Raw genomic sequence first — 15,186 nt, 5'->3', positions numbered from 1 at the left:
GCCTCTGCCTATGGTATCAACATCTCATATGGGTGCCAGTTTGTGTCCTGGCTGTTCCTCTTGCAATCCAGCTCTCTGCTTATTGCCTGGGAGGGCAGTGGAGGAAGGCACAAATGCTTGGGCCCCTGCACCTGCGTGGGAGACCCTAAAGAAGCTCCTGGCTCCTGGCTTCAGATTGGCACAGCTCTCGCGATTGTGGTCATTTGGGGAGTGAACCAGTGGGTGGAAGACCTTTCTCTCTGTCTCCCCTTCTTTCTGTCTATAACTCTACCTCTCAAAGAAATAAATAAAATCTTTAAAAAAGAATTACAACCTGTAACTGACAAGTATCTGAAAACAGTTGTTCAATGCATTTGGCTAATTTTCTACCCATTTATGATGGGGGGTCATCTAAGACTGGTTGCTCCATCAGGGACGGAAGGGGAAGTCCTTCTAGCAGTTCTTTTGGACTTGATTTCAAACTGGGCTCTTCCCTCCAATATCAGCAATGTTAGCTTTCATATGCTCATTGTCTCCAGTGTACTGTACTTGTTGGTGAACAGCCCTGGAAAGGGCCAGAAACCTAGGTTGCAACTCAGAGAAACTGAGCACCTTTGGCTTTGAGGAGCTGGAGTTGGTGCAGTGCAGAGGGAGCCCAGGGAAATGGAAGGAAATGATGACTTCAGACTAAGCCCCACCACCAAACGGCCCCTAATGCCTGTGCTCTCCAGGCTCAAGCTCCTTATCTACATGTCAGCCTGCAAAAAGAAACTCAGAGACAGGCTTTCTAGACCAAAAGGTCTTGTTAGGAACAGCGAACAGTTGCAATTCATGGTATATGCAAGTTACGGGAATCATAAGCCCACCAGAAAAAAAAATGGCACAAAAAATCTTTTTAAAAATCTTTATTTATTTGAAAGGCAGAATTACAGAGAGCAAGATCTTCCATCCACTGGTTTACACCCCAAATGGCCACAACAAATGGTATTGGGCCAGGCCAGAGCCAGGAGCCATGAGCTTCTTTCAGGTCTCCCACATGAGTGATGGGGCCCGAGGACTTGGGCCATCTTCTGTGGCTTTCCCAGGTGCATACGCAGGAAACAGGGTATGAAGTCAAGCAGCCAGGACATGAACTGATGCCCATGTGGATGTTAGCACTGCAGGCCATGGCTTACCCCATTGAGCCACAGTGCCGACCCCAAAAGGAAGCTTTTTTTTTTTAATTTTTAATTTTTTATTTTTTTGACTTTTAAGATAAAGAAAGGAGTCCATGCAAAGTTCTTGAACAAACTCACTGATCAAAGGAACTCATTGGAGAAGCCGGCATTTGTTCACTGGAGACAGCCATTGCTAGGTTACTGTCCTGGTCCAACGGTTTTAGCTAAACTGTTGCAATTCCTGGGGAATTTCTCCTGGTGAATTCTGCCAGCTCCGCTTGTAAGGTATGGACAGTTAGGTAGTTCAGGAATGTAAGCATGAATACTTAGTTTTTATGGCCTTCCATGACTCCATTTTTGTTAAGAGTTTTGACGTAAGTGACTCCATTTTGTGTTATTAACTTCTACATTCCCCAGTGAGATACCAAGTTTTCTCTCCCAGCACATGTAGCTAGCAGAGCTGAAGAATCCAATAGAAGGTTTTGGGGGCAAACCTCTCCCAGCCTGCAGTCCAGTTCAACAACCTCTATTAACATAATCTTAAAATCAGACTTTGCTTGCACACACCCAAATTCTCCATCCCTCACCCCCACCCCAGGATTCTTCACAGCTGTCTTGCACCCTGCTTCCTCCATATGTAAATCTGTTGAGGAGAGATGTGCAGAAAGGACCATGGCTCTGCAGCTTCCTGACCAGGCTAGGGCCTTTCCTATTCTGGGAATGACATTTTCTTTTTCTTTTTTTTTTTTTTTTATTTGGCAGGTAGAGTTATAGACAGTGAGAGAGACAGACAGAGACAGAGAGAAAGGTCTTCCTTCTGTTGGTTCACTCCCCAAATGGCCGCCACAGCCAGCACTGCGCCGATCCAAAGCCAGGAGCCAGGTGTTTCTTCCTGATCTCCCACGCAGGTGCAGGGCCCAAGCACTTGGGCCATCCTCCACTGCCCTCCCAGGCCACAGCAGAGAGCTGGACTGGAAGAGGAGCAACTGGGACTAGAACCCAGTGCCCATATGGGATGCTCGTGCTGCAGGTGGAGGATTAACCAAGTGAGCCACGGCAATGGCCTGAGAATGACATTTTCACATCTGGTCCTATATCATTTCTCTAAAACCTGCTCCCAGGTAGTCGTAGACATGCCTATCCATTATGTTGGAACACCTAAAAGATCTCCCATTAGTGTTCCACCTGTTACAAAGTCCTCAGGCTCTGCTGCCCAACGCCGTAGAAGCTGTTGGCTGTGATGGGCTTGAGTTTCTGCCCCCATCTTCCTCACTAAGAGAGCCAACCTGGCATTCCTATGTGACACAGACATAGAGCTTGAGGATCCTGATCCAACAGGGGTCTTTTGCTGATGCTGGGGGCCGGGGGGAATTGTCAAGTCCCTCATCTCCACGGTCTTCCAACTGCAAGAACTTGGAGATAAAGCCAGGGCAGATAACTAAGATGTGACTTTTTCACACATTTAGGGTACCAATGGACCCTATAAGGAGCAATAAAAGCCAGAGGCGCTTACCCTAATCACACACACACACACACACACACACACCCTTTTGCACACAGTTTTGGTGCAGTCACGGCTTCAGTTCAGTGGTTGCTCTGTTACCTCCTGAATCCTTCCTGTCAGAGGTAGAAGGCTAGGGAGAGAGGTTTATTCATCCATCTTTAGGTAGACGCTGTCCTGTGGGGCTGGTGAATCTTCCCAAAGTAGACATGTAGATGAGCTGCATAGATGTATATGAAAGGCTCACCTGAAAGAGCTAAAAGGCTATGGCTGCTTGATTACAGAAACCAACAGTTGGCAGCACTTGTTTGTCAGTCCACGCGGGTCAGAGGTTTACTTTGCACAGCTCAAAACCCAGGTGGACGTTGGTCTTCTCTTCCCCTGGAGAGTGGGGACATTAAACAATGGGGGCAGTAGAGAGATCAGCGATCTGTTTGTTTTGGCCCCAAAATCACTGGACTCTGCTCAACTTAACCAGTCACCTGTGATAGGCCGACCTGAAGATCTCGGGACGTGGCAATGAGAAGAAAAATCCCTAAATCACCTAGAAAGAAACAGTTTGCTAGAGGGTTCAGTAGCTACGGAGGAAACCAGGCCAAAGCCACACACACTGGCTGCTCCGCTTCCAATCCAACTCTCTGCTATGGCCTGGGAAAGCAGTAGAAGATGGCCCAAGTCCCTGGGCCCCTGCACCCACGTGGGGGAACCAGAAGAGGCTCCTGGCTCCTGGCTTCGGATCAGCATAGCTCCAGCCATGCAGCCATCTGGGGAGTGAACAAGCAGATGGAAGACCTTTCTCTCTCTCTCTCTCTCTCTCTCTTCCTCTCTCTCTCTCCCTCCCTCTCTCTCTCTCTCTCTCTTTCCCCTTTCTGTAACTCTGTCTTTAAATAAATAAATATATCTTTAAAAAATGATAATGTTGGTTATCATCCACAGAACGAAGAGATCAATGAGATCATGCTGATAAAAGATCAAAACAAATAATGGAAAAGAGCCCCTCTTTGGAATACCAATTGATAGACAAGTGTAGAAGGAATGATGCAACCAGAAAATCATTTGGCAACCGATACAGTGCTAATTCATTGAGGCAACAACCATCAGTGAATGATAGTGAGCAAAAGGTTTAGGGGGGGGAAATTAGTCTCAAGCATCTCTCTACAAATAACTCCTTGATTACAAAAGGGAAAAAAATGTGATTTTTCAGTGAAGAAACCTGTCAGATAGCACTTCAACCAAAGTTAGCAGAAGCAGCAGTAGGAGCAATCCCCGTTAGGTTTCCCATAAAGTGAGGCAGGAGGAGCATGGCACATCCATGCTGCCACTGGCCAGGGTGCCTACCCTGAGTCCACTTGTGACGTAGCACCAGAAAAACCCACCCAGAAGGACCATCTGAAAAGCAGCCGGTAAATATCAGACAGACCATGTGACATCACACCACAGGACACGGATCAGCCAGACCCAGAACCCTGGGAATGCCAAAGGATGAGTGGGCAACAGCAAGCACCAGTGTACAATGCAGCGCTTGTTTCAGAGTCAAAGAGATGGAAGAGCTGTAACCCACGCAGCAAGTGGGGCTTGTTGAGATCCAATTTGGGCAATCTAACCTCGTTTTTTTAAGACAATCATGAGATGGTAATAAGGAATAACCATTGGGGTCAGCGCTGTGGCGCAGTAGGTTAACACCCTGGCCTGAAGCACCAGCATCCCATATGGGTGCTGGTTTGAGACCCAGCTGATCCTCTTCTGATCCAGCTCTCTGCTGTGGCCTGGGAAAGCAGTGAAAGATGGCCCAAGTGCTTGGGCCCCTGCACCCACATAGGAGACCCAGAAGAAGCTCCTGGCTTCAGATCGGTGCAGCTCTGGCCATTGCAGTCAACTGGGGAATGAACCATCAGATGGAAGACCTCTCTCTCTCTTTGTCTCTCTCTCTTTCTCTCTCTCTCTCCGTGTGTATGTGTGTGTGTGTGTGTGTAACTCTGACTTTCAAATAAATCATTAATGAAATTATTTTTAAAAAAAGAATAACTGTTAATTTTGGTAGATGTGATAATAGCATTAAGGTTACCTAGGAGCCGGCACTGTTGTCATAGCAGGTAAATCCACCACCTGCTACTCTGGCATCCCATAAGGGCACCAGTTCAAGTCCTGGGTGCTCCACTTCCAATCCAGCTCCCTGCTAATGTGCCTGGGAAAGCGGCAGAGGATGGCCCAAGTGCTTGGGTCCCTGTATCCATGTGGGAGACCAGGAGGAAGCTCTGGGCTCCTGGTTCTGTCCTGACCCAGCCCCGGTCATTGTGGCCATTTGGGGAGTGAATCAGTGGATGGAAGATATCTCTCCCTCTTTCTCTCTCTCTCTGTCAACTCTGCCTTTCAAATAAATATTTAAATATTTATTATAATATTAAAGTCTTTAAATCGATCAATCAATAAAGGTTGCATAAAAATATTTTGACATGTTAAGGATGCATACTTTTGTGGGACAAGTAATATGACAACTTTTACTCTAAATAAAAATTGTGGCAGAAGGCACTCTGGCAAAAAGATCTCTGTGAGTGAGATCCCAGTGGAAAGAACAGGTCTTCAAAGAGGGAGGTGCCTTTCTCTGAAGGGAGGAGAGAACCTCCACTTTGACTATGACCTTGTCTAAACAAGATAAGAGTCGGAGAACTCAAGGGGCTTCCATAGCCTTGGAAACTCATGACTGGTGCATAGGGAGATTATTGATGCCATAAACAGGAGTGTCAATTTGTAAAGTCAACAACAGGAGTCACTGTGCACTTACTCCTCATGTAGGATCTCTGTCCTTAATGTGCTGTACACTGAGGCTTAATGCTATAACGAGTACTCAAACAGTATATTTCACTTTGTGTTTCTATGGGGGTGCAAACGATTGAAATCTTTACTTAATGTACACTAAACTGATCTTCTGTAAAAAAAAAAAAAAAAAGAAAAAGAAATTATCAACTCCCAACTTGACTCTCACTGGGATTAAACATGACAATAGGTCTGATCTGATTTCATCATCATTTAAAAAAAAAATCATCTATTATTTTTCACTTTATGTTTCTGTGTGGGAACAAACTGTTGAATCCTTACTTAAGGTATACTAAGCTGATCTTCTGTATATTAAGATAATCGAAAATGAATCTTGATGTGAATGGAAGGGGAGAGGGAGTGGGAAAGGGGAGGGTTGTGGGTGGGAGGGACGGTATGGGGGGGAAAGCCATTGTAACCCATGAGTCGTACTTTGGAAATTTATATTCATTAAATAAAAGATAAAAAAAATAAAAATAAAAAAATAAAAAAAAATTGTGGCAGGACAATTGGCAAAACAGGATTGACAAAGGAAATTATTAGATCAGTTTCTTATTTATGTGTATGCTTGAAACTTTTCATATACGTATGAACAAGAAGGAGGAGGAAGAGGAGCAGAATCTAAAACCATAGTCAATCAAAAGTTTAATCTATGGTCCAGCACTGTGGCACAGTGGGTTAACGCCCTGGCCTGCGGTGCCTGCATCCCATATGGGTGCCGCTTCAAGACCCGGCTGCTCCACTTCCAATCCAGCTCTCTGCTATGGCCTGGGAAAGCAGTAGATGATGGCCCAAGTCCTTGGGCCCCTGCACCCATGTGGGAGACCTAGAAGAAGCTCCTGGCTCCTGGCTTCGGATGGGCACAGCTCTGGCCATTGCAGCAAACTGGGGAGTGAACCAGCGGGTAGAAGATCTCTCTCTCTCTGCCTCTCCTCTCTCTGTGTAACGCTGACTTTCAAATAAATAAATAAATCTTTTAAAAAAGTTTAATTTACTTCTTAGCATGGAAGATTGGAATGAATATGAAAACAGAGTGTACAGCAATTGTTGTGGATGTGTGTGCACATGTCGCCAAGTATGTGGTTGGCTCTATGCAAGAGGACTTCAAAAAGTTTATGGAAAACAGAATAAAAAGCCAAATCTATTTTTGATGGAATACAATTTTGAAATCCATGCATAGTTTTTTCCATAATATGCATTTTCCATGAACTCTTTGAAAACCTGTCATGTGGCCGGCGCCGCAGCTCACTAGGCTAATCCTCCGCCTTGCGGCGCCAGCACACCAGGTTCTAACCCACTGTGCCATAATGCCCACCCATTTAGATGTCTTTTAATAGATTTGTTCATAGGCATTAGTTTTCCTTATGCTATTTTAGACAGGTTTTTTTTTCTATTTGTATATAGAAATATAATTGATGCACACATATCTATGTTACATCCAGCTGTACTTCTTAGCTCATTTATCTTAATATATCATCTAACTTCTTCAGAATTTTACATATATACAATTATATCAACTATAAAAATGAAAGTTTATTGCTTCCTTTTCACTCCTTTTACTTGCTATTTCTTTTCCTCGCCTGACTGGGCTGGCAAGGATCTTCTGTAAAAATGTGGACAAGAAATGACACAGTAGACCTTCCAGTCTTCTTGATCTGAAAGAGAAGGCTTGCAACCAATGGTGCACAGCCAAGTGTGACTTCCGGAGCTTTCATGATGGGCAAACACTTGCTCTGATTGAGGACAGACTTGCTCAGGGGTCTATTATGAATGGATATGCAATTTTATCAAGTGGCGTCCTACACTGATTGATCTGCTCAGATAATTTTTCTCCATCACTCTTAATATGACCAATGACACTAGTTAACATTTCAAAAGATAACTTGTGTTCCTGGAATAAATCCTATTTGGTAATTATCTATTACTATTTTCATATTTTGCTATTTTCTGTCTGCTAATCATTTTTAAAAATTTTTGAGTCATTTGTTTTATTTGTTTGAAAGGCAGAGAGAGACAGACAGACATATCCTATCCACTGGTTCCTTCCCAAATGCCCATAACAGCCAGAGTTCAGCCAGGCCCAGGACAGGAGCCAAGAACTCAATCCAAGTCTCCCATGTGGTGGAGAGACCCAAATACTTGAGCTGTCACTCAGTCTTCTGGGGTGTGCATTAACCCAAAGTTGGAATTGGCAGTAGAACTAGGAGTCAAACCCAGGCACTCCTATGGAGTACACAAGCATTCCAAGTGACATCTTAACCACTGCACAAAAACTCTCCCCTTATCCACTAATCTCTCACACAGGATTTTGCATCTATGTTCATAAAGGATTTTTTTTTAACTTTGCCATGATCTTAGTTGATTTTTCCTTTCAAAATATACATGCTGTCTTCAAAACATTAGTTAGGGAATGTTCCTCCTATTTTCTGTTCCCTGGAAGAATATAGGTAAGATTGATATCATTATTCTTAAATATTTCGTTCCTCCTGTCCCTGGACTATTCTTCTTGTGAGGGTATTTTTATGGAGTCCTCTACAAAAAGAACAGAAATGAGGGCTGGCATCATGCAGTGGGTTAAGCCGCCTCCTGCAAAGCCAGCATCCCATATCAGAGCGCAGTTTGAGTACTGGCTGCTCTGCTTCCAACCCAGCTCTCTGCTAAGGCACCTGGGAAAGCAGTGGAAGGTGGCCCAAATGCTTGGGCTCCTACCACCCACATGGGAAACTCAAATGAAATTCCAAACTCCTGGGGGAGGAGGCAAGATGGCGGAATAGGAAGGGAGCACACTGATAGTCCGGGGAGAGACAGTTTAATAAAAGTGGAGATACTGCAGGTTCAAGGAAGAGTAGGGGAGGAAACAGCAGAAGAAACTCTTCCAGAACGCGTGATTCACAGTGGACCTGCGTGGAGAGTGTGGGAGCCCACAGTTCGGGACACCAGCGGCAGACTCAACACACCAGCGCTGGAACGCGAGGTGAGCCGAACCTCAATAGCCTGAGACACTGGCAGGCAAGCGGAGAGAGGAGACTAGAGGGAACGACCCCCAGCGGGGAAAATTTCACCAGGCTAACTGGAAGAGAGAGAGAGAAAAAAAAAAAGGTGACTGGTACGGACACGGGTTTCTCTCTCTCTACTCATCTCTCAAGGGCGAGCAAGACAAAGAGCAGGCGCCATCTTGGATATACGTCATAAGCAAAGCGACCTCAGGTCTACACCGGCCCTGAGCCTAGCAGAAAAACCTGACTCTGGGCGGGGCGAATTAACAGGAGATTAGCACCTAGTAAATTTGTGGTGCTACTGAACTGAGACTGTGAAAAAAGAGACGGTGGGGGAGAGAACTCATGGAATTCACGTGAGTACTCTCCAGAGACACTACAATTCCGTAACTTTGGCAACCCAGTGGGAGACTGAAGGAGAATTTGAGCCCACTCTGAGGGCAGAACAGATTCCCTGTGTGGTCCTTGGGAAAGAGCTTCTGATCTCTGGCTCCTGTGGGTATATCATTTGCCTGCTAACTACCTCCAACATCGTTCAGCTGTGCAGAATTACTTCCCTTTTGAATCAGAAAAAGAAAGAGAGATCTACCATGCCTAACCTGGGAGTGTCACCTTTGGCACACCAAACAGAGCTCTCAGGCCACACCCATCTCAAGCCCTAAGGCTCCATCAAAAACAGATAGTCCACTTAATCTAGAGTCATAGTATAACAAGAAAAAGCACCACAGCAAAGAAACCAAATATCTCCAATATGCCAAATAACAAACGCAAAAACCAAGGTAATAAAAACAAGGAAGTCACGATGACGCCCCCAAATGAAAAAGACACCCCAATTCAAGATTATGAAGATGACGACATAGAAGAAATGCAAGAAGCAGGTCTCAAAAAATTGATAAGAACATTAAGAAGTTCTCAAAAACAAATTCTTGAACTGCAGAAATCCTTAATGGACAAGATAGAAAATCTCTCTCGTGAAAATGAAATATTAAGGAGGAATCAAAATGAAACAAAACAACTAGTACAACAGGAAACTGGGATAGTGACGAGAAATCATAATGAAGTGAAGAATTCAATAGATCAAATGAAAAACACAATAGAGAGCCTTACAAACAAAATGGGTGAAGCAGAAGAGAGAATATCGGACTTAGAAGACAGAGAACAGGAAAGGATACAGTCAGACCAAAGAAAAGAAGAGGAAATTAGAAATCTAAAACATATTGTCAGGAATCTTCAGGATACTATTAAAAAACCCAACATTCGGGTTCTAGGAGTTCCTGAAGGCATGGAGAGGGAGAAAGGATTAGAAGGCCTTTTTAGTGAGATATTAGCAGAAAATTTCCCAGGTTTGGAGAAGGACAGAGAAATCCTAGTACAGGAAGCTCACAGAACCCCTAATAAACACGACCAAAAGAGATCCTCACCACGACACGTTGTAATTAAACTCTCCACAGTGAAACATAAAGAAAAGATCCTAAAGTGTGCAAGAGAGAAACGTCAAATTACTCTCAGAGGATCTCCAATCAGACTCACAGCTGACTTCTCATCAGAAACCCTACAAGCTAGAAGAGAATGGCGAGATATAGCCCAGGTACTAAGAGAGAACAACTGCCAGCCCAGAATATTATATCCTGCAAAGCTATCATTTGTGAATGAAGGTGAAATAAAGACTTTTCATAGCAAAGAGAAATTGAAATAATTTGTTGCCACTCATCCAGCCCTGCAAAAGATGCTTAAAGATGTGTTACACACAGAAACACAGAAACATGGTCATCAATATGAAAGAAGGTAAAGGAAGGAAACCTCACAGCAAAAGATCACAGGGAATTCAAAGCATATATTAGAACTTATCTTTGGCAAATGGCAGGGCAAAGTTACCACTTATCATTAGTCACATTGAATGTGAATGGCCTGAACTGTCCAGTTAAAAGACACCGATTGGCTGATTGGGTTAAGGAACAAAACCCATCTATTTGCTGCTTACAAGAAACACATCTTTCCAACAAAGATCCATACAGACTGAAAGTGAAAGGCTGGAAAAAGATATACCATGCCAACAGAAATGAAAAAAGAGCGGGTGTAGCCATCTTAATATTGGACAACATAAACTTTACCACAAACACTGTTAAGAATGACAAAGAGGGACACAATATAATGATTAAGGGATCAATACAACAAGAAGATATAACAATTATCAATGTATATGCACCTAACTACAGGGCACTGGTTTATCTAAAAGATTTGTTAAGGGAATTAAAGGGAGACTTAGACCCCAATACAATAGTACTGGGGGACTTCAATACTCCACTCTCAGAAATAGACAGATCAACAGGACAGAAGATCAACAAGGATACAGTAGATTAAACGACACTATAGCCCAAATGGATCTAACAGATATATACAGAACTTTCAATCCTACAGCTAAAGATTTTACATTCTTCTCAGCAGTACATGGAACCTTCTCTAGGATTGACCACATACTAGGCCCTAAAGCAAGTCTCAGCAAATTCAAAAGAATTAGAATCATACCATGCAGCTTCTCAGACTATAAAGGAATGAAGTTGGAAATTAGCAACTCAGGAATCCCTAGAGCATACGCAAACACATGGAGATTGAACAACATGCTCCTGAATGAACAATGGGTCATAGAAGAAATTAAAAGAGAAATCAAAGATTTTCTGGAAGTAAATGAGGATAACAGCACAACATACCAAAACTTATGGGACGCAGCAAAAGCAGTGTTAAGAGGAAAGTTTATATCAATAGGTGCCTACATCAAGAAATTGCAAAGGCACCAAATAGATGAGCTTTCAATTCACCTCAAGGATCTAGAAAACCTACAGCAAACCAGACCCAAATATAGTAGAAGAGAAATAATTAAAATCAGAGAAGAAATCAACAGGATTGAATAAAAAAAAATTACAAAAAATCAGCCAAACGAGGAGCTGGTTTTTTGAAAAAATAAACAAAATTGACACCCCATTGGCCCAACTAACTAAAAAAAGAAAAGACCCAAATCAATAAAATCAGAGATGAAAAAGGAAATGTAACAACAGACACCACAGAAATAAAAAGAATCATCAGAAATTACTACAAGGACTTGTATGCCAGCAAACAGGGAAACCTATCAGAAATGGATACATTCCTGGACACATGCAACCTACCTAAATTGAACCAGGAAGACATAGAAAACCTAAACAGACCCATAACTGAGACAGAAATTGAAACAGTAATAAAGGCCCTCCCAACAAAGAAAAGCCCAGGACCAGATGGATTCACTGCTGAATTCTACCAGACATTTAAAGAAGAACTGACTCCAATTCTTCTCAAACTATTCAGAACAATCGAAAAAGAGGGAGTCCTCCCAAATTCTTTCCATGAAGCCAGCATCACGTTAATTCCTAAGCCGGAAAAAGATGCAGCATTGAAAGAGAATTACAGACCAATATCCCTGATGAACATAGATGCAAAAATCCTCAATAAAATTCTCACCAATAGAATGCAACAACACATCAGAAAGATCATCCACCCAGACCAAGTGGGATTTATCCCTGGTATGCAGGGATGGTTTAATGTGCGCAAAACAATCAATGTGATACACCACATTAACAGACTGCAGAAGAAAAACCATATGATTATTTCAATAGATGCCAAGAAAGCATTTGATAAAATACAACATCCTTTCATGATGAAAACTCTAAGCAAACTGGGTTTGGAAGGAACATTCCTCAATGCAATCAAAGCAATCTATGAAAAACCCACAGCCAACATCCTATTGAATGGGGAACAGTTGGAAGCATTTCCACTGAGATCTGGTACCAGACAGGGATGCCCACTCTCACCACTGCTATTCAATATAGTTCTGGAAGTTCTAGCCAGAGATATTAGGCAAGAAAAAGAAATTAAAGGGATACAAATTGGGAAGGAAGAACTCAAACTATCCCTCTTTGCAGATGATATGATTCTTTATTTAGGGGACCCAAAGAACTCTACTAAGAGACTATTGGAACTCATAGAAGAGTTTGGCAAAGTAGCAGGGTATAAAATCAATGCACAAAAATCAACAGCCTTTGTATACACAGACAATGCCATGGCTGAGGAAGAACTTCTAAGATCAATCCCATTCACAATAGCTACAAAAACAATCAAATACCTTGGAATAAACTTAACCAAGGACGTTAAAGATCTCTACGATGAAAATTACAAAACCTTAAAGAAAGAAATAGAAGAGGATACCAAGAAATGGAAAAATCTTCCATGCTCATGGATTGGAAGAATCAATATCATCAAAATGTCCATTCTCCCAAAAGCAATTTATAGATTCAATGCAATACCAATGAAGATACCGAAGACCTTCTTCTCAGATCTGGAAAAAATGGTGCTGAAATTTATATGGAGGCACAAGAGACCTCGAATAGCTAAAGCAATCTTGTACAACAAAAACAAAGCCGGAGGCATCACAATACCAGATTTCAGGACATACTACAGGGCAGTTGTAATCAAAACAGCATGGTACTGGTACAGAAACAGATGGATAGACCAATGGAACAGAATTGAAACACCAGAAATCAACCCAAACATCTACAGCCAACTTATATTTGATCAAGGATCTAAAACTAATTCCTGGAGCAAGGACAGTCTATTCAATAAATGGTGCTGGGAAAACTGGATTTCCACGTGCAGAATCATGAAGCAAGACCCCTACCTTACACCTTACACAAAAATCCACTCAACGTGGATTAAAGTCCTAAATCTACGACCTGACACCATCAAGTTATTAGAGAACATTGGAGAAACCATTCAAGATATTGGCACAGGCAAAGAATTTCTGGAAAAGACCCGGGAGGCACAGGCAGTCAAAGCCAAAATCAACTATTGGGATTGCATCAAATTGAGAAGTTTCTGTACTGCAAAAGAAACAGTCAGGAGAGTGAAGAGACAACCGACAGAATGGGAAAAAATATTTGCAAACTATGCAACAGATAAAGGGTTAATAACCAGAATCTACAAAGAGATCAAGAGACTCCACTTTAAAAACAAAACAAACAACCCACTTAAGAGATGGGCTAAGGACCTCAATAGACATTTTTCAAAAGAGGAAATCCAAATGGCCAACAGGCACATGAAAAAATGTTCAAGGTCACTAGCAATCAGGGAAATGCAAATCAAAACCACAATGAGGTTTCACCTCACCCCAGTTAGAATGGCTCACATACAGAAATCTACCAACAACAGATGCTGGCGAGGATGTGGGGAAAAAGGGACACTAACCCACTGTTGGTGGGAATGCAAACTGGTCAAGCCACTATGGAAGTCAGTCTGGAGATTCCTCAGAAACCTGAATATAACCCTACCGTTCGACCCAGCCATCCCACTCCTTGGAATTTACCCAAAGGAATTTAAATTGGCAAACAAAAAAGCTGTCTGCACCCTAATGTTTATTGCAGCACAATTCACAATAACCAAGACCTGGAACCAACCTAAATGCCCATCAACAGTAGACTGGATAAAGAAATTATGGGATATGCACTGTTTAGAATACTATACCGCAGTAAGAAACAACGAAATCCAGTCATTTGCAACAAAATGGAGGAATCTGGAACACATCATGCTGAGTGAAATAAGCCAGTCCCAAAGGGACAAATACCATATGTTCTCCCTGATCGGTGACAACTGACTGAACACCAAAAAGGAAACCTGTTGAAGTGAAATCGACACTATGAGAAATGGTGACTTGATCAGCATAGCCCTGACTGTTAATGAACAACTTAATACATTATCCCTCTTAGTAGTTTTTTGTCTGTTCTACTTAATATGACAGGTTTAATTCTGTAATTATCACACAGTTATTCTTAAGTGTTGAAATTAACTGAAATGTGATCCCTGTTAAACATAAGAGTGGGAATAAGAGAGGGAAGAGATGTATAATTTGGGAAATGCTCAAGCTGACTTGCCCCAATTGGTAGAGTTAGAAACATACCAGGGTATTCCAATTCAATCCCATCAAGGTGGCATGTACCAATGCCATCTCACTATTCCAAGTGATCAATTTCAGTTCACAATTGATCATAATGAAAGGACTAAGAGTCAAAGGGAGCACATAAACAAGTCTAGTATCTGCTAACACTAACCGATAGAATAAATAAAGGGGAGAGTGATCCAACATGGGAAGTGAGATACTCAGCAGACTCATAGAATGGCGGATGTCCTAAATAGCACTCTGGCCTCAGAATCAGCCCTAAAGGCACTCAGATGTGGCTGAAAAGCCCATGAGAGTATTTCAGGCATGGAAAGCCAAGACACTCTGGCAAAAAGATCTCTGTGAGTGAGATCTCAGTGGAAAGAACAGGTCTTCAAAGAAGGAGGTACCTTTCTCTGAAGGGAGGAGAGACCCTCCACTTTGACTATGACCTTGTCTAAACAAGATAAGAGTTGGAGAACTCAAGGGGCTTCCATAGCCTTGGAAACTCATGACTGGTGCATAGGGAGATTACTGATGCCATAAACAGGAGTGTCAATTTGTAAAGTCAACAACAGGAGTCACGGTGCACTTAATCCTCATGTAGGATCTCTGTCCTTAATGTGCTGTACATTGAGGCTTAATGCTATAACGAGTACTCAAACAGTATATTTCACTTTGTGTTTCTATGGGGGTTCAAACAGTTGAAATTTTTACTTAATGTATACTAAACTGATCTTCTGTAAAAAAAAAAAAAAAAAAAGAAAGAAAGAAATTAGCAAT

The sequence above is a fragment of the Oryctolagus cuniculus genome, chromosome 4, assembly GCF_964237555.1.
Source record: "Oryctolagus cuniculus chromosome 4, mOryCun1.1, whole genome shotgun sequence".
NCBI lineage: Eukaryota > Metazoa > Chordata > Mammalia > Lagomorpha > Leporidae > Oryctolagus > Oryctolagus cuniculus.
The sequence above is the reverse complement of the archived record's forward strand: the minus strand, read 5'-3'. Positions refer to the sequence as shown.